We start from the raw sequence: 21,623 nt of genomic DNA, 5'->3' as shown, positions 1-21,623 counted from the left end.
TATTGACCTGATTAGAAAGCAAATTGCAAATTTGTTTACAAAAAATGTAGAATATTTTCCATCACAAATATATAAATTAAATTTTTCAATTTAAAAATTTATATATTGAAATATAAGTAATTTTTTTAAAGATTAACATTCAAACAGTTCATTTAATATTTTCGCAATATTTTACTAATTTGTAATATAAAACAACGGAGAAAACTCGATAGCAACTCGATTTACTTCAAAATCGAAATGTAAAATGTAAATTTGATCTAAACTTGCTGATAGGTGCATTAATTTTTCTACCGTGTATCTTGTACACGGTTAAAAATTTTGAAAATCTGTTCAAATTAGCATAATGTACAATTTTTCAACATGAATACGCGCAAACTGCGCAATATAATTTATTTTTATATAATAACCTGCCTTGCAATAAAAGTTTCAAAATAGCCAAACGACTTTCATACCAAAAATAATATTTGAAATTAAATTGAATTTCAAAAAAAAAGTATTTTTTATCCTATGAAGCATATTTAATATTTGATATGTATATTATAAACTTGAAGAAAGCTGAAGTAATTTTCTATATTGTGAAAATATGAAAACATGCCTATATTCATAGCAGCATTATTGTTTATATTGAAACAAATTGCAAATGCTGGACCGACGATTATATTGAAAAGTAAACAAACTCATTGAAATGAATTAAAAATCGTATTGAAACTTATGAAAATTGCAAGATCATTAAAATTAAAAAAAAAAATATTTTTTTTTAAAAAAAAAAAAGATAATTGCAAAACCACAATTTCAAAAATTTAAAATCCATTTTGAAACTTAATTGCAGGATCATTGAAAGTTATTAAAATTGTAATATCGAATGATTAAGAGCCTTCAAAATTCAATCATCAAAAAAAAAACTGTTAAAATTGTTGTGCTTCGTATATTTCACTGCCTTAACAATGATATACTACAGCTTGTTGTTGCCTTGCAGCGGAGATTTAATAGAGGAAAAACACTTCACTTATCGATTAATGGACAAACTTTTATTAACTTTAAGTACAGTAATCTCATGAATGAAAATTATAAATTATATTATAGAGTTTAATTTAGTATCGCCTATGCTGTGGTTCCAAAGAGAGAGTGAATCTTCCATGTGCGTCTTAGGCCTCACTCCTTCGGATATCTTCGGGTATCTCCGATACCCTTCGCCTGTCCTAGCTATTTATTTATTTATTTATTTATTCATAAGCAAGCCGTAATCAATAATAATAGATATTATTTCAGGCTCTTGTCAAGCTAGTGGTGTGTTGTATACTAATAGAGTATTCGATGTAGGGGTGTGAAGCGGGCATAACTAAATCAATCATCAAAATATCATCAAATCATAAAAAAACACTTAAACAATTTCTTAACAAACTATTCACAGATCTCAACTAACAACAAACAATACCACAACATCACTTGGAAAAACAAGCTAGATACCATTCATTCAGGGTTTAACACAGTATGGACGACGGCCAGAAAACTGACAAAAAAACAATCCGGCCTACCTACACTTATTACAAATGACACATTGCATATCCATCAAATTTATTTCTTTATCACCAATCATCACCCACCTAATTTATTTCTTAATTTATTCATTAAGTATATTCTCTCAACAAATATATCGAGAATCTGCAAACAACTACCCACAAATTATTATTAGTCAACTTCAACAAACTATAATTCACATTAACAAAATTTACTTCGAACTAATACGAAGAAGCAAATTTATTAAAAACAAATAAATTCAAGGATACAACAACTACTAACAGCACCATCATTTTAAAATACTCGAAGAATTAAGACAATGTTCAATCTAAAGCAACTATTTATGAAAACTAATTGAGAAAAACCTTTTAACGACTAATAATATTGTAAGACTGAAACCTTCCAATATTCATTCTTTAAACCAAGGATGAGCAACCCGCGGCCCGCCGGCTGTTTTTCTGCGGCCCGCCAAGCGTTTCTCAACTAGATATTATTTTTCTAGTTATTTTATCAAATACGGCTGTAAAGGCTAATTTTTTGTCAGTATAACAATATTGCAAGAAAAATTAAGAACTTGTCCGAAAACATAGCAATAACGCATTTCCAAATTTAAGATAATTAAATAAGTAAATCTTATAAAGTCGCGAGGGTTGAATCTCCGTAACTTTAAAGAATTCCTGAACAATTTAAAGCGTGTGTATGGCGATGTGCTTTTTAATACCAAAGTACGTTATATCAATAGTAATGCAATGCTTAAAGGAGTATACGACCCAAATGGCAAACTACAATTGTTTTGAAAAAAAAAATTAACAATTTTTTTTTTGAAGTACGTATGTGTGTAAATAATTACACAGGTCCATAAAAGAAAATAATTAATTCATTTAGGTCCGCTGGAAAATAATTAATTCATTTAGGAAAATTTATAGATTAAAGATTGTGCCAGTTTTTAAATATTTTGCATTTCAATTTTGGCTTCAACATGGGAAAACATATGTCACACACCCAATCCAGACAACTTTTTTGTGGATCCTCTGTTAATTTCAACCATGAAATTCATAAAAAATTTCTACCGATAAATTTATATACACTCGTAATTATATAAAGTATATACTTTTTTCACTTTTGTATATTTGTTCTTTTCTTGTTGCAATTTTGTAATTTTGTTGAAATTACATTATTTCCGCGCTCAGTCTATGAATCTTTTTGACTTAATTTTAGTTCCGACTTTTTAGTTTATGAAAAATCATCTATTTCATTAAAAAAAAGCAATTTATTTTTTTCAGACAGACATTCAGACAGACATTCAGACATTCAGATATTCAGACATTCAGACAGACATTCAGACATTCAGACAGACATTCAGACAGACATTCAGACATTCAGACAGACATTCAGACATTCAGACAGACATTCAGACAGACATTCAGACAGACATTCAGACAGACATTCAGACAGACATTCAGACAGACATTCAGACAGACATTCAGACAGACATTCAGACAGACATTCAGACAGACATTCAGACAGACATTCAGACAGACATTCAGACAGACATTCAGACAGACATTCAGACAGACATTCAGACAGACATTCAGACAGACATTCAGACAGACATTCAGACAGACATTCAGACATTCAGACAGACATTCAGACAGACATTCAGACAGACATTCAGACATTCAGACAGACATTCAGATAGACATTCAGACATTCAGACAGACATTCAGACATTCAGACAGACAATCTCAGAAATAAAGCACGAAAACAAAATCTCGACATACAAGGAAACAAAACAAATCTAGCTAACTAGTCAAATCAAATCAAATTAATCAAAATCAAAGTAAATAAATCATTCAATCGAATTTTAAATGTATGTTGTGAAAAAAAATTTTTTTTAATTCATTTATTGTTATACAGCAATCAGAACAGTAATTACATTCTATGAGTTGCTTTGCTTATGTATATAAACTAAAAAAAATTAACTAAATAAGAATAAATAAAGATAATAACATAAGAATTGTTAATAATAATAATAATAATATATAATATATATAAGTAAATAAAATAAGATAATACTACAAAAAAAACATTAAATTAACTAACATATTTTGATGATTTGCTATAAAAATATAAAAATTGTTCCGTTAAACAATTTGCTAGATTAGGATATTATCCAATGGTGATTTACGCTTGAACCTCCTGGAATGTGGTATCTCAAGCAGTTGTGTAACTATTTTATTATTATATTTTATTTATTCAGATATTCAGACATTAAGACATTAAGACAGACATTAAGACATTAAGACAGACATTAAGACATTAAGACAGACATTAAGACATTAAGACAGACATTAAGACATTAAGACAGACATTAAGACATTCAGACAGACATTAAGACATTCAGACAGACATTAAGACATTCAGACAGACATTCAGACATTCAGACATTCAGACAGACATTCAGACAGACATTCAGACAGACATTCACACAGACATTCAGACAGACATTCAGACAGACATTCAGACAGACATTCAGACAGACATTCAGACAGACATTCAGACAGACATTCAGACAGACATTCAGACAGACATTCAGACAGACATTCAGACAGACATTCAGACAGACATTCAGACAGACATTCAGACAGACATTCAGACAGACATTCAGACAGACATTCAGACAGACATTCAGACAGACATTCAGACAGACATTCAGACAGACATTCAGACAGACATTCAGACAGACATTCAGACAGACATTCAGACAGACATTCAGACAGACATTCAGACAGACATTCAGACAGACATTCAGACAGACATTCAGACAGACATTCAGACATTCAGACAGACATTCAGACATTCAGACAGACATTCAGACATTCAGACAGACATTCAGACATTCAGACAGACATTCAGACATTCAGACATTCAGACAGACATTCAGACATTCAGACATTCAGACAGACATTCAGACATTCAGACAGACATTCAAACATTCAGACAGACATTCAAACATTCAGACAGACATTCAGACATTCAGACAGACATTCAGACATTCAGACAGACATTCAGACATTCAGACAGACATTCAGACATTCAGACATTCAGACATTCAGACAGACATTCAGACATTCAGACAGACATTCAGCCAGACATTCAGACATTCAGACAGACATTCAAAATTCAAACAGACATTCAGCCAGACATTCAGACAGACATTCAGACAGACATTCAGACAGACATTCAGACAGACATTCAGACAGACATTCAGACAGACATTCAGACAGACATTCAGACAGACATTCAGACAGACATTCAGACAGACATTCAGACAGACATTCAGACAGACATTCAGACAGACATTCAGACAGACATTCAGACAGACATTCAGACAGACATTCAGACAGACATTCAGACAGACATTCAGACAGACATTCAGACATTCAGACAGACATTCAGACAGACATTCAGACAGACATTCAGATATTCAGACATTCAGACAGACATTCAGACAGACATTCAGACATTCAGACAGACATTCAGACATTCGGACAGACATTCAGACATTCAGACAGACATTCAGACATTCAGACAGACATTCAGACATTCAGACAGACATTCAGACATTCAGACATTCAGACAGACATTCAGACATTCAGACATTCAGACAGACATTCAGACATTCAGACATTCAGACAGACATTCAAACATTCAGACAGACATTCAAACATTCAGACAGACATTCAGACAGACATTCAGACAGACCTTCAGACATTCAGACAGACATTCAGACATTCAGACAGACAATCTCAGAAATAAAGCACGAAAACAAAATCTCGACATACAAGGAAACAACAAATCTAGCTAACTAGTCAAATCAAATCAAATTAATCAAAATCAAAGTAAATAAATCATTCAATCGAATTTTAAATGTATGTTGTGAAAAAAAAAATTTTTTTAATTCATTTATTGTTATACAGCAATCAGAACAGTAATTACATTCTATGAGTTGCTTTGCTTATGTATATAAACTAAAAAAAATTAACTAAATAAGAATAAATAAAGATAATAACATAAGAATTGTTAATAATAATAATAATAATATATAATATATATAAGTAAATAAAATAAGATAATAATACTACAAAAAAAACATTAAATTAACTAACATATTTTGATGATTTACTATAAAAATATAAAAATTGTTCCGTTAAACAATTTGCTAGATTAGGATATTATCCAATGGTGATTTACGCTTGAACCTCCTGGAATGTGGTATCTCAAGCAGTTGTGTAACTATTTTATTATTATATTTTATTTATTCAGATATTCAGACATTAAGACATTAAGACATTCAGACAGACATTAAGACATTAAGACATTCAGACAGACATTAAGACATTAAGACATTCAGACAGACATCCAGACATCCAGACATCCAGACATTCAGCCAGACATTCAGACATTCGGACAGACATTCGGACAGACATTCGGACAGACATTCGGACAGACATTCGGACAGACATTCGGACAGACATTCGGACAGACATTCGGACAGACATTCGGACAGACATTCGGACAGACATTCGGACAGACATTCAGACAGACATTCAGACAGACATTCAGACAGACATTCAGACAGACATTCAGACAGACATTCAGACAGACATTCAGACAGACATTCAGACATTCAGACAGACATTCAGACAGACATTCAGACAGACATTCAGACAGACATTCAGACAGACATTCAGACAGACATTCAGACAGACATTCAGACAGACATTCAGACATTCAGACAGACATTCAAACATTCAGACAGACATTCAGACATTCAGACAGACATTCAAACATTCAGACAGACATTCAAACATTCAGACAGACATTCAAACATTCAGACAGACATTCAAACATTCAGACAGACATTCAAACATTCAGACAGACATTCAGACATTCAGACAGACATTCAGACATTCAGACAGACATTCAGACATTCAGACAGACATTCAGACATTCAGACATTCAGACAGACATTCAGACATTCAGACAGACATTCAGACAGACATTCAGACATTCAGACATTCAGACATTCAGCCAGACATTCAGACATTCAGACATTCAGACAGACATTCAGACAGACATTCAGACAGACATTCAGACAGACATTCAGACAGACATTCAGACAGACATTCAGACAGACATTCAGAAGGATGGAAATCACTGTTATAGATTATGGAAAATATTCAAGAGTGTCTAACAAAAACTCAATTTAACCAGTAGAGAACAGTGTTTCAGTGGGGGTTAATGAAATGTAGCTTGTAAGAAAAATGAAAATCAAAACGCTGGCAGTGATTATGGACAAAGTGTTATAGAAATACAAAGGTCTAAAAAAAACAAGAAAGAAAACGTTTGATGATCATGTCATATATGCATGTAACAACTTGCGATAGAAAGTGATTTGAAATTGTCTCCAGATAAAATTCGACATGGGTTTCCCTATCAACAACTCATTGGAAGTCTAATCTATTTAGATGCTATGACAAGACCTGATATTGCTTATAGTCTGAATTATCTTAGCCAATTTAACAATTGCTATGATAGCAGTCACTTTAAAAGTGCAAAGAGGGTGCTAAAGTATTTGCGGGACACTAAAAATATGGCTTAAAATTTAAATTTGGTAGGATATACTGATGCAGACTGGGCAAGTGACGACGTTGATAGAAAATCATACACAGGTTTTTGTTTCAAACTCTCCAATAGTATTATATCTTGGGAAAGCTCTAAACAGAAAACTAGCATTGTCAAGTACAGAAGCCGAGTACATGGCAATATCAGATGCTTCCAAAGAAGCGATATACTTAAAAAATTTGATTTGAAGAATATAATATATACAGTAAAGAGCAATAGACATATTTTTTTTTATAAAAAATTTGTAGATTTGAATATAATATATACGGTAGAAAGCAAGGTGTCTTTGGATATGTAATAGATAAATTTTTATCTTTAAAATTTTCTTTCCCAGAATTATTTTCCCTCAATTTTTTTTTCAAACAACTATCCACAAATTATTATTAGTCAACTCAAACAAACTAATTCACCTAAACAAAATTTACGTCGAACTAATAAAAAGCAAATTTATCAAAAAGAAACAAATTTAAGGATACAAGAACAAACGACGGTGCAATTAAGAAAGAACGAATAAAATCGACCTAAATCCTCCAATGAATATAGAAATCGACGAATTGAAGCTCTTTAACAACTAACAACCAACACCATCGAAGAATTAAAACAGGGTACGAATCTTCAGTCAAAGTACGGTTAAAGTTCTTGAAAAATCAATTAAATCGAGACCAAAATCCTTTAATGGCTATAGAAATCGACGGATTGAAGAAGCTCTTTAAGAACTAACAACGCCATCATAGCAAAATCGTCGAAGAATTAAAACAATGTTCAATCTAAACAAAGCAACTATTTATGAAAACTATTTAAGAAAACCTTATAAGAACTAATAATATTGTAGGACTGAAACCTTCCAACGATAAAGAAATATTCATTCTTTAAACAAATCTACGAATCATAATAAGTCTCAAAAATAAAGCACGAGAACAAAATCTCGACATACAAGGAAACAAAACAAATCTAACTTACTAGTCAAATCGAATCAAATTAAACGATCAAAGTAAATAAGTCATTCAATCTAATTTTTAATGTATGTTGTGAAAAACATGCATGCAAAGTAATTCAAAACTATTGCGAATCGTTGTAGGATTGTTTATGTAAAAAATGGCATTATGTAAAAAAAAACATTAATCTAATAAATGATTTTTTTCTAATAAAAATTTAAATGACATAGAAACAAGTTGGTAAACATTTTAATCTAATATGAAGGTAATGACAAAAAAACATTACATAAAAAACCTACAAACGCAATAGTCCTACCTGGGGCCAATTGACCCAATTCGGCATCGCTGCTACAACTCGAACCACTTTTTTTTAAATTTTATATTTTTAATATGTTCACCAAACTAAAGGCACTTATGCACATCACACTTATTTTAAACAGTTATTTTAATATTTCTGAAAAAAATGCATTCATAATTAGTTATATGTACAGTAAGATCACACAGGTCATGCAAAAATTGGTTTTGTCCTTTTGTAGAACCGCAACTATTTAAAATATTGTATTCTTCACGCATACACAGAAAACGACATAAAAACATTATAAATAAAATTTTCAATGTAAATACGATTCAAATTTATTACATCAAACTAAACAATTATTCTGAAATAACTATATGGATCGAACTAAATCCCGAATTCCTTAATTATTCACTAATATTATTGTGAAATAAATACTGAAAAAATAGAAAAAGCGTCAAGATATTTAAAAATGAACTAATTCATAAAAATAACCAATTTGCAAGAAAGTATCAAAATAAAAGACTAGATCGCGAATTCTTTAACTAAACTAACAAAAAAAATTAATTTGCAATAAAGTATCAAAATAAAAGAGGCTAAATCGCAAATTTCTTAGCTAAACTAACAAAAAAAATTAATTTGCAATAAAGTATCAAAATAAAAGGGGCTAAATCGCGAATTTCTTAACTAAACTAACATGAAATAACTAATTTGCAAGAAAGTATCAAAATAAAAGAGACTAAATGGCGAATTCCTTAACTAAACTAATAAAAACAAATTAATTTGCAAGAAAGTATCAAAATAAAAGAGGCTAAATCGCGAATTCCTTAACTAAACTAATAAAAACAAGTTAATTTGCAAGAAAGTTTTAAAATAAAAGAGGCTAAATCACGAATTTTTTAACTAAACTAATAAAAACAAGTTAATTTGCAAGAAAGTTTTAAAATAAAAGAGGCTAAATCGCGAATTCCTTAACTAAACTAAAAAAAACAAGTTAATTTGCAAGAAAGTATCTAAATAAAAGAGGCTAACTGGCGAATTCTTTAATTAAACTAATTAAATAAAAAAGTATATCAAAATAAAAGAGGTCAAATCGTGAATTCCTCAACTAAACTAACAAAAACAAATTAATTTGCAAGAAAGTATCAAAATAAAAGAGGCTAAATCGCCAATTCCTTAACTAAACTAACAAAAAACAAATTAATTTGCAAAAAAGTATCAAAATAAAAGAGGCTAAATGGCGAATTCCTTAACTAAACTTATAAAAACAAATTAATTTGCAAGAAAGTATCAAAATAAAAGAGGCTAAATGGCGAATTCTTTAATTAAACTAATTAAATAAAAAAGTATATCAAAATAAAAGAGGCTAAATCGTGAATTCCTCAACTAAACTAACAAAAACAAATTAATTTGCAAGAAAGTATCAAAATAAAAGGCTAAATTGTGAATTCCTTGAATTCATACAAGAAAACTAATTTGTATGAAACTAACTTTATAAAAGTCTGAAAACTCAGAGAAATTACGAGTCATTTACAAGTAATGGAATATGCCAACGTTATTAGCAATAGCGTAAACATGATTAAATTGAAATAAGTATGTATTATTAGTTTCATTGCTCGATATCAATCATATTTCCGCGACTTTGGTGTGATCGTACTGTATATGAGCATGCCATTTAAACGAATATCACTTACCATATCGCCTTACAATCATTCTTGATTAGCTGGAAGTCAGCATTCATACTCCGATAATAAAAACTCCTTCGGGATGTATCACAAAAATCACTTCACACATAAATCACCTCACACATAAATCACATTGCACACAAAACTTTTACACTTTTCACTACTTTCGAAATATTTTAATTACATTAACAAAATAAACTTCAAGCAATATACTTCTTTCATGTGTTTACTATTTCACCAATTAATTCCAAGTTCAACATTTGAGCAGCTCGATCAATTCCAGCTCCAAAAACTGAAAAATTTAATAAGAACATTTATTCTATATCAAAAGGAACATAATTTTATAAGTCAAATCATATTATTTATTCTCAGATATTCGATTTCAATGTAATTATTTTCAACAGTTGACTTTTTGATGGCATTATGTATATAAATTCAAGAACATATTGGGTAAATAAAATTTACACCGGCTACACTAGATATTCATTATTCGCAAGTTCCAAATTTACAAAAATTATAAGATGTATGTTTCCTATGAAATATCTCATTACTTACTATTGTTATTCCGTCTCTGTCATCGGGGTAGCCATTATTATTGTCTCCATAAGTAATAAATAGATGTAGTTCTCAGTTCCATATAAAATTGGTTAAATACATTTCGACCTGTAGCAGCAACATGTAAAAATATATTAATCATTTATAATTATATACTCATGTGAATACGATTATAAGTATGCAAGTTATAAGTATAATTACCTGAACTTCAAATTTCTAATAAGCACTAAGGATTCCAATAGTCTTCTTAATACAAATGAGTAACAATTTAATGTATTCGGATTCTGGTAAAATCTCCAATGAGACTCCAACAAGGTTTATAGTACCTATTAATATGACGCCAATTGGACAAACATCTGAAAGAAATAATAATTATTATAAATCAATATAATAAACCAAATTAATTTTTATTCACAAATACATACCCTAGACTCAATCCAAATGCATATAAATTGCCCGTAGCACAATGTGCTGAAGAAACACAGGTTCTGTGAATAAATGCACTAACTATAATATAATGTAAAATAATAATCTTTAAATAATACATATTTACAAAATCTGTGAAATAAGTAATAATTTCAAGATCTATATGATTCTATTAATTACAACCAAATGAAACCATACGACAAAATAATAGTATAATTACCTTAACTTCAAATGTCTGATAAGCACTAAGGATTCCAATAGTCTTCTTAATACAAATGAGTAACAATTCAATGTACTCGGCTTCTGGTAAAATCTCCAACAAGACTCCAATGAGGTTTATAGTGCCTATTAATATGACGCCAATTGGACAAACATCTGAAAGAAATAATTATTATCATGAATCAATATAATAAATCAAATTAAATTTTATTCACAGATACACACCCAAAACTCAATCCAAATGCATATAAATTGCCCCGTAGTGCAATGTGCTGAAGAGACAGGTTCTGTAAATAAATGTACTAAATATAATATAATGTAAAATAATAATCTTTAAATAATACATATTTACAAAATCTGTGAAATAAGTAATAATTTCAAGATCTATATGATTCTATTAACTACAACCAAATGAAACCATACGACAAAAAAATAGTATAATTACCTTAACTTCAAATTTCTGATGAGCACTAAGGATTCCAATAGTCTTCTTAGTACAAATGAGTAACAATTTAACGTACTCGGCTTCTGGTAAAATCTCCAACGAAACTCCAATGAGGTTTATAGTACCTAGTAACATGACGCCAATTGGACAAACATCTGAAAGAAATAATTATTATTGAAAATCAATATAATAAACCAAATTAATTTTTATTCACAAATACATACCCTAGACTCAATCCAAATGCATATAAATTGCCTATAGCGCGATGTGCTGAAGACACAGGTTCTGTGAATAAATGTATTAAATATAATATAATGTAAAATAATAATCAAGCTTCCAATTTCTTTAAATAATATATATATTTACGAAATATGTGAAATAATTGACAAAATAATAGTATAATTACCTTAACTTCAAATTTCTGATGAGCACTAAGGATTCCAATAGTCCTCTTAATACAAATGAGAAGCAATTCAATGTACTCGGCTTCTGTGAAAATCTGCAAAATAGTATAATACTAATAATAGATATATAACTATTAAATTCATTCATATTGAGATTACAAAAACTAGTATAAGTATACTTATCTCAGATTTAGCCGACCAGCTTATGAATTATCTATTGTATAATGTCCTGGACGGATAAGATGTTCTGTAAATTAAAAAAATGCTTATTATCAATATTAATATTAACAATAAAACTTAAAACTTAAATAACAATTCATCTATAACTATTCGAATAAAAAAATCTATCCTTGATGAAGTATTTTCGGAATAATAGAATCTACAAATGTTAAAACATACTTAAAAAAAAGATCTATTCATAATCAACTATTCTTCAGCTACAAATCTATTTTCAATTTGAATAAATCTTCAAATCACAAAAAAATATCCATTATAAACATATATTCGAACAAAAGTGTTGAATTCTTGGCCACAAGGCTCAAATAAATAAGTAAAATAATTTATTTAATTAACATACCTCTACAATTATGCAGGATTAGACATTCGGTCACGACAGAACTAAAACTGTTGTTGACACTGAACTAACAACGCTATTACAACAAACATTAAACTTTGAACAAAAATTAGTACTAAAATGTAAAGTTCGCGAGACTCCAACGAGGTTTGCAGTATTAACATGACTCCAATTGGACAAACATCTGAAAGAAATAATTATTCTCATGAATCAATATAATAAATCAAATTAATTTTTATTCACAGATATATACCCGAGACTCAATCCAAATGCATATAAATTGCCCATAGCGCAATGTGCTGCAGAGACACAGGTTCTGTGAATAAATGTATTAAATATAATATAATGTAAAATAATAATCAAGCTTCCAATTTCTTTAAATAATATATATATTTACGAAATATGTGAAATAAGTGTAATAATTGACTATTAACTATTAAATAATAGTATAATTACCTTAACTTCAAATTTCTGATGAGCACTAAGGATTCCAATAGTCCTCTTAATACAAATGAGAAGCAATTCAATGTACTCGGCTTCTGTGAAAATCTGCAAAATAGTATAATACTAATAATAGATATATAACTATCAAATTCATTCATATCGGGATTACAAAAACTAGTATAAGTATACTTATCTCAGATTTAGCCGACCAGCTTATGAATTATCTATTGTATAATGTCCTGGACGGGTAAGTTGTTCTGCAAATTAAGAAAATGCTTATTATTAATAATAATAATAATAATATATAACTGATAAATATCAGCTAGAAACAATTACGCAATTGTTTACATTAACCACAATGTTTCAAGCTTAAAATAAATATACCATATAATAATTAACACACATATACTTATCAATAATCAGTTTAATTCGTCGGGATATTACATATATATTTACAAGAGATGTCGATCCTTTGACGGCAGAATTAATAAGGGATTATTACTAATTTTTTACATACTACATGACAGTTGACAGTTGACAGGCTACATGACATTAATTCCCGCGCTAAAAAGTGCTGGAGACAAGTTTGCCGTGAAGTTAACCTATGTCACTCAACCGTAACGCGCGAACATTCAAAATGGCCCTAATATTCAAACTCAAACTCAATATAATTGATAGTTTTAATTATATGAAATTAAATAAATTATTTTATATTATATATATATATATATATATATATATATATATAATTGGATGTAAAATAAAAAGAATTCATTATTTTCAATCAAGCCAAAATATGCAGTTTTTTAAAAAATGCCATAGTTATTATGGAGACCGATGCACAAAGATTACTTTACACGAGGTCTGTCTTTGTCTAAAATGTTTGATGAATACATATAAAATCATGGTTCATAGCAATTGCACAATAGGCACGTGCACACGCTTTGACATAAAAATTAAAAAAATATAATAAAAATATTGATATAGTCCTCAAGAAAATAACGTACAATAGCTGTTAAATATAAAACGGCGATTATCTAATGATAATTAAGACCGATGCAATAAGATTATAGTGCACGCGTAACCTCTGACCACAAGACATTGTAAATTCGGAAAAGTAAATTAAGAAAAATACCTGATACCTCGTTCACGTATCTCGTTACTCTTACACAATCTAATAATTATTACAGAATTGAATTAAAGTAAGTACTCACATAATTTTAATTGATCTGTTCCAATTTGTAGCCGCCACTAAAATAACGAGCCGACGCTGCCATGCATGCAAAATGATCAAAAAAACGCCAAAGTGACGCTGCGGATAGAAATTGAAGTAAAATTAAGCGCCAAATTCAAATGCGATGATTCGACCAACAAAACAATATATACTTATAAAATTAGACATTATGAGCACGCACAGGTTCTTTTTCTATTGTCAGTAAAACATGTTCAAAATAATTTTTTCCCGAAAAAATCATATATCTTCCTTAAAATATATTTTATGCTAAACTTTCACATTTCTAACTACAGTCACATAATACATTACTGCCTTTGTCCAAATTGCAATGTAACAAACTCTTAAACTAACATAATTGAAGAATTTTCTTCAAAAAACATTCAATTTGTAATGATTGGGAGAAGTGATTAGTTTTTGGAAAAGGCAAGTTCAGCCATTTCGAAGATACAGAGCTAAATGTACAAAAAATGGCAGTTTTTGAAAAAACTAAACATCCGATTTAAATGATTCAAAAAACTTTCTGCTTGTTTTGACGAAAAATTGCTTTTCAATTTTTTTTAGTTTTTGTTATATCAAAAATAATTCAGATTTTTATTTGGCTAAAGTTCTAAAGCTCACTTATATATTTTATATAAATAGTTTTAACTTTGCAATTCAGTTTATATAATTTTTATAAATATTAGACAGTGTTGGTCACAGTATTTATAATAATCTATTTTAAAATATTTAATATTCCTTGAACATTTCGTTACGATACGGGAAGTTCCAGCAATTTGCCTTGAGGCTCGATGCCATACACCACTAGCTAGATTATAAATTGTCTACTGAAATTATAATACGGCAAATATTTAAAATATTAGAGGCTTACGACAAGTGATCCAATTATCGTCATTCTATTTCATATATTTCTTGCTAAAATACTAAATACAACGTTTAAAATAAACACAGAATTTTTAAAAAAATAATGAAAAAAAAAATATTAATTTAACACTAAAGTCAATAAAAAAAATTAATTTAATCTGTATAATAAAGTAATTTCCAAATAATTATACATCGTAATATTTAATAGATTTATTTAGCGTATATAACGACATAAAATATATTCTGTACACAAATTAGATTTAAACATTTTGTAATAATAATCAAATATAGATAAAGCTCAATTTTGGTTCAATTTTCGTGGATTATATCTTAATCATTGGTCAATGCAACTTAAATTTAGCTTTTTTCGGTGGCGAAGCAACATGAAGGAGCTATAAAATATTTAACACTTTTACATATAGTTAAATGCAATATATGCACATATATACAATTATAACAATTGCTTGTTAAGTTTACTTAATATTTGAATAATATATTAATATAACAATAGCATCTTTCACGAATTAACAGAAGTATTAACAAACATTTCCATCCATTAAACCATGGTACGAGACGAGATTCTCATAGATGTGTTTCTTGTTGTTTAAATCTAAATTTAAATAAATATTATTAATTTTTTTGTTCATTATCTAAGATCGAAATATAAAAAATTATAGTTTTACGTAATCGTAAATTATACATATCGATTTACTGTACAAATTCTATTTGTATTTCACAGCATATATATGTTTATTTTAGCAAAATTTTTCCTAGTTTGAATTTGTTAACATGGGAAATGATAACACACATACAGTGGCAAAATGTACACTAGTTATTTATGTCGATTATTTGGCGGCAAATAAACATTTCAGGAATAAGTTGAATATTGAACAAATAATCCATAGTTTATACATATAATGGCCTCATATTTTTCTTGTTTTTTTTATTCATGTTAAAAAATTCAATTATATTCAACGTTGGCGGATATGGGATGTTCTCTTCTTCTTTACTTTAAATAATTTAACCCTCTCGACTCGGATGCGGTCGCTCCGGTGGCAAAATTCATATAAATCTCGTAATTGGCGAGTGGATAGTGTTATCATATTGATTGTAACTATCATGAAAAAAGCAAAAATAATTTATCACATGTAATTTGAAAATTATGAGTTTTTAAGTACAACGTACAGCTTCTTTGCACTGTGACCATTTTTCGGTTATTGTATACAATACAATACAATGCAATTTTTTACATATTACAAAACAAGGGGCCAATTTTCCGATATAATAGACTGTAACATAGACGGTAAAACCATGTTACGTTAATATTTATACTAATTTGCACTTAAAAGCTCGTCATTACCAAACTACATGGGATAAGTTATTTTTCTGTTCTTTTAGATAATAGTTGCAATTAATACTTTTAATTTTGGGTAAAATATTTTAATCATGTCCCGTGATTGAATTTATTATATCAATTGAAATAAAATACTATCTACATTCGGCATAGAATGAATTGAGCATTTCATGTGAGTTAACCAAATTTAACTAATAACACTATTCTACACATTTACAAGAGTTAATAACATCGAATAATAAAGTATTTTATGCTAATGATTTTGAATAAAGATTAAAATAGAAATATGTATATAGCGAAATACAATATCAACTAAATTGTATACTTAACACAGGAAGACTTTTTGCACGTATCTCAAGCAGTTGTGTAACTATTTTATTATTATATTTTATTTATTCAGATTAAGACATTAAGACATTAAGACATTAAGACATTAAGACAGACATTAAGACATTAAGACATTAAGACAGACATTAAGACAGACATTCAGACATTCAGACAGACATTCAGACAGACAGACATTCAGACAGACAGACATTCAGACAGACAGACATTCAGACAGACAGACATTCAGACAGACAGACATTCAGACAGACAGACATTCAGACAGACAGACATTCAGACAGACAGACATTCAGACAGACAGACATTCAGACAGACAGACATTCAGACAGACAGACATTCAGACAGACAGACATTCAGACAGACAGACATTCAGACAGACAGACATTCAGACAGACAGACATTCAGACAGACAGACATTCAGACAGACAGACATTCAGACAGACAGACATTCAGACAGACAGACATTCAGACAGACAGACATTCAGACAGACAGACATTCAGACAGACAGACATTCAGACAGACAGACATTCAGACAGACAGACATTCAGACAGACAGACATTCAGACAGACAGACATTCAGACAGACAGACATTCAGACAGACAGACATTCAGACAGACAGACATTCAGACAGACAGACATTCAGACAGACAGACATTCAGACAGACAGACATTCAGACAGACAGACATTCAGACAGACAGACATTCAGACAGACAGACATTCAGACAGACAGACATTCAGACAGACAGACATTCAGACAGACAGACATTCAGACAGACAGACATTCAGACAGACAGACATTCAGACAGACAGACATTCAGACAGACAGACATTCAGACAGACAGACATTCAGACAGACAGACATTCAGACAGACAGACATTCAGACAGACAGACATTCAGACAGACAGACATTCAGACAGACAGACATTCAGACAGACAGACATTCAGACAGACAGACATTCAGACAGACAGACATTCAGACAGACAGACATTCAGACAGACAGACATTCAGACAGACAGACATTCAGACAGACAGACATTCAGACAGACAGACATTCAGACAGACAGACATTCAGACAGACAGACATTCAGACAGACAGACATTCAGACAGACAGACATTCAGACAGACAGACATTCAGACAGACAGACATTCAGACAGACAGACATTCAGACAGACAGACATTCAGACAGACAGACATTCAGACAGACAGACATTCAGACAGACAGACATTCAGACAGACAGACATTCAGACAGACAGACATTCAGACAGACAGACATTCAGACAGACAGACATTCAGACAGACAGACATTCAGACAGACAGACATTCAGACAGACAGACATTCAGACAGACAGACATTCAGACAGACAGACATTCAGACAGACAGACATTCAGACAGACAGACATTCAGACAGACAGACATTCAGACAGACAGACATTCAGACAGACAGACATTCAGACAGACAGACATTCAGACAGACAGACATTCAGACAGACAGACATTCAGACAGACAGACATTCAGACAGACAGACATTCAGACAGACACATTCAGACAGACAGACATTCAGACAGACAGACATTCAGACAGACAGACATTCAGACAGACAGACATTCAGACAGACAGACATTCAGACAGACAGACATTCAGACAGACAGACATTCAGACAGACAGACATTCAGACAGACAGACATTCAGACAGACAGACATTCAGACAGACAGACATTCAGACAGACAGACATTCAGACAGACAGACATTCAGACAGACAGACATTCAGACAGACAGACATTCAGACAGACAGACATTCAGACAGACAGACATTCAGACAGACAGACATTCAGACAGACAGACATTCAGACAGACAGACATTCAGACAGACAGACATTCAGACAGACAGACATTCAGACAGACAGACATTCAGACAGACAGACATTCAGACAGACAGACATTCAGACAGACAGACATTCAGACAGACAGACATTCAGACAGACAGACATTCAGACAGACAGACATTCAGACAGACAGACATTCAGACAGACAGACATTCAGACAGACAGACATTCAGACAGACAGACATTCAGACAGACAGACATTCAGACAGACAGACATTCAGACAGACAGACATTCAGACAGACAGACATTCAGACAGACAGACATTCAGACAGACAGACATTCAGACAGACAGACATTCAGACAGACAGACATTCAGACAGACAGACATTCAGACAGACAGACATTCAGACAGACAGACATTCAGACAGACAGACATTCAGACAGACAGACATTCAGACAGACAGACATTCAGACAGACAGACATTCAGACAGACAGACATTCAGACAGACAGACATTCAGACAGACAGACATTCAGACAGACAGACATTCAGACAGACAGACATTCAGACAGACAGACATTCAGACAGACAGACATTCAGACAGACAGACATTCAGACAGACAGACATTCAGACAGACAGACATTCAGACAGACAGACATTCAGACAGACAGACATTCAGACAGACAGACATTCAGACAGACAGACATTCAGACAGACAGACATTCAGACAGACAGACATTCAGACAGACAGACATTCAGACAGACAGACATTCAGACAGACAGACATTCAGACAGACAGACATTCAGACAGACAGACATTCAGACAGACAGACATTCAGACAGACAGACATTCAGACAGACAGACATTCAGACAGACAGACATTCAGACAGACAGACATTCAGACAGACAGACATTCAGACAGACAGACATTCAGACAGACAGACATTCAGACAGACAGACATTCAGACAGACAGACATTCAGACAGACAGACATTCAGACAGACAGACATTCAGACAGACAGACATTCAGACAGACAGACATTCAGACAGACAGACATTCAGACAGACAGACATTCAGACAGACAGACATTCAGACAGACAGACATTCAGACAGACAGACATTCAGACAGACAGACATTCAGACAGACAGACATTCAGACAGACAGACATTCAGACAGACAGACATTCAGACAGACAGACATTCAGACAGACAGACATTCAGACAGACAGACATTCAGACAGACAGACATTCAGACAGACAGACATTCAGACAGACAGACATTCAGACAGCGACATTCAGACAGACAGACATTCAGACAGACAACATTCAGACAGACAGACATTCAGACAGACAGACATTCAGACAGACAGACATTCAGACAGACAGACATTCAGACAGACAGACATTCAGACAGACAGACATTCAGACAGACAGACATTCAGACAGACAGACATACAGACAGACAGACATTCAGACAGACAGACATTCAGACAGACAGACATTCAGACAGACAGACATTCAGACAGACAGACATTCAGACAGACAGACATTCAGACAGACAGACATACAGACAGACAGACATTCAGACAGACAGACATTCAGACAGACAGACATTCAGACAAAGACAGACATTCAGACAGACAGACATTCAGACGACAGACATTCAGACAGACAGACATTCAGACAGACAGACATTCAGACAGACAGACAGACATTCAGACAGACAGACATTCAGACAGACAGACATTCAGACAGACAGACATTCAGACAGACAGACATTCAGACAGACAGACAGACATTCAGACAGACAGACAGACATTCAGACAGACAGACAGACATTCAGACAGACAGACAGACATTCAGACAGACAGACAGACATTCAGACAGACAGACAGACATTCAGACAGACAGACAGACATCAGACAGACAGACAGACATTCAGACAGACAGACAGACATTCAGACAGACAGACAGACATTCAGACAGACAGACAGACATTCAGACAGACAGACAGACATTCAGACAGACAGACAGACAAGACAGACAGACAGACATTCAGACAGACAGACAGACAGACATTCAGACAGACAGACAGACATTCAGACAGACAGACAGACATTCAGACAGACAGACATTCAGACAGACAGACAGACATTCAGACAGACAGACAGACATTCAGACAGACAGACATTCAGACAGACAGACATTCAGACAGACAGACATTCAGACAGACAGACATTCAGACAGACAGACATTCAGACAGACAGACATTCAGACAGACAGACATTCAGACAGACAGACATTCAGACAGACAGACATTCAGACAGACAGACATTCAGACAGACAGACATTCAGACAGACAGACATTCAGACAGACAGACATTCAGACAGACAGACATTCAGACAGACAGACATTCAGACAGACAGACATTCAGAACAGACAGACATTCAGACAGACAGACATTCAGACAGACAGACATTCAGCAGACAGACATTCAGACAGACAGACATTCAGACAGACAGACATTCAGACAGACAGACATTCAGACAGCACAGAAGACATTCAGACAGACAGACATTCAGACAGACAACATTCAGACAGACAGACATTCAGACAGACAGACATTCAGACAGACAGACATTCAGACAGACAGACATTCAGAACTACAGACATTCAGACAGACAGACATTCAGACAGACAGACATTCAGACAGACAGACATTCAGACAGAAGACATTCAGACAGACAGACATTCAGACAGACAGACATTCAGACAGACAGACATTCAGACAGACAGACATTC

General features: G+C 32.1%; 1 protein-coding gene and 2 long non-coding RNA genes across 3 annotated transcripts in view; 1 reads left to right on the top strand and 2 right to left on the bottom strand.

Annotated features, from left to right (window-relative positions):
- The window catches only part of LOC113383224, a 47,250-nt gene that overhangs the window by 16,315 nt on the left and 9,312 nt on the right, over nt 1–21,623 (top strand). The gene's annotated exons all lie outside the window — the stretch shown is intronic.
- LOC113383226 lies at nt 10,143–10,972 on the bottom strand. The gene is made up of 3 exons (XR_003367712.1): nt 10,878–10,972; nt 10,677–10,784; nt 10,143–10,413 (listed from the first exon to the last, which is right to left on the bottom strand). It is a non-coding gene; the product is annotated as an uncharacterized LOC113383226 (long non-coding RNA).
- On the bottom strand, nt 11,329–11,852 carry LOC113383227. Its single transcript, XR_003367713.1, has 3 exons — nt 11,767–11,852; nt 11,547–11,608; nt 11,329–11,477 (listed from the first exon to the last, which is right to left on the bottom strand). It is a non-coding gene; the product is annotated as an uncharacterized LOC113383227 (long non-coding RNA).

Source organism: Ctenocephalides felis, unplaced genomic scaffold, assembly GCF_003426905.1.
Source record: "Ctenocephalides felis isolate EL2017-DRISC unplaced genomic scaffold, ASM342690v1 CF-g0.4_SCAFFOLD_03570, whole genome shotgun sequence".
In the NCBI taxonomy this organism is placed as follows: Eukaryota; Metazoa; Arthropoda; class Insecta; order Siphonaptera; family Pulicidae; genus Ctenocephalides; species Ctenocephalides felis.
Note: the sequence above shows the minus strand (reverse complement) of the source record. Positions and strands in the feature narration are given on the sequence as shown.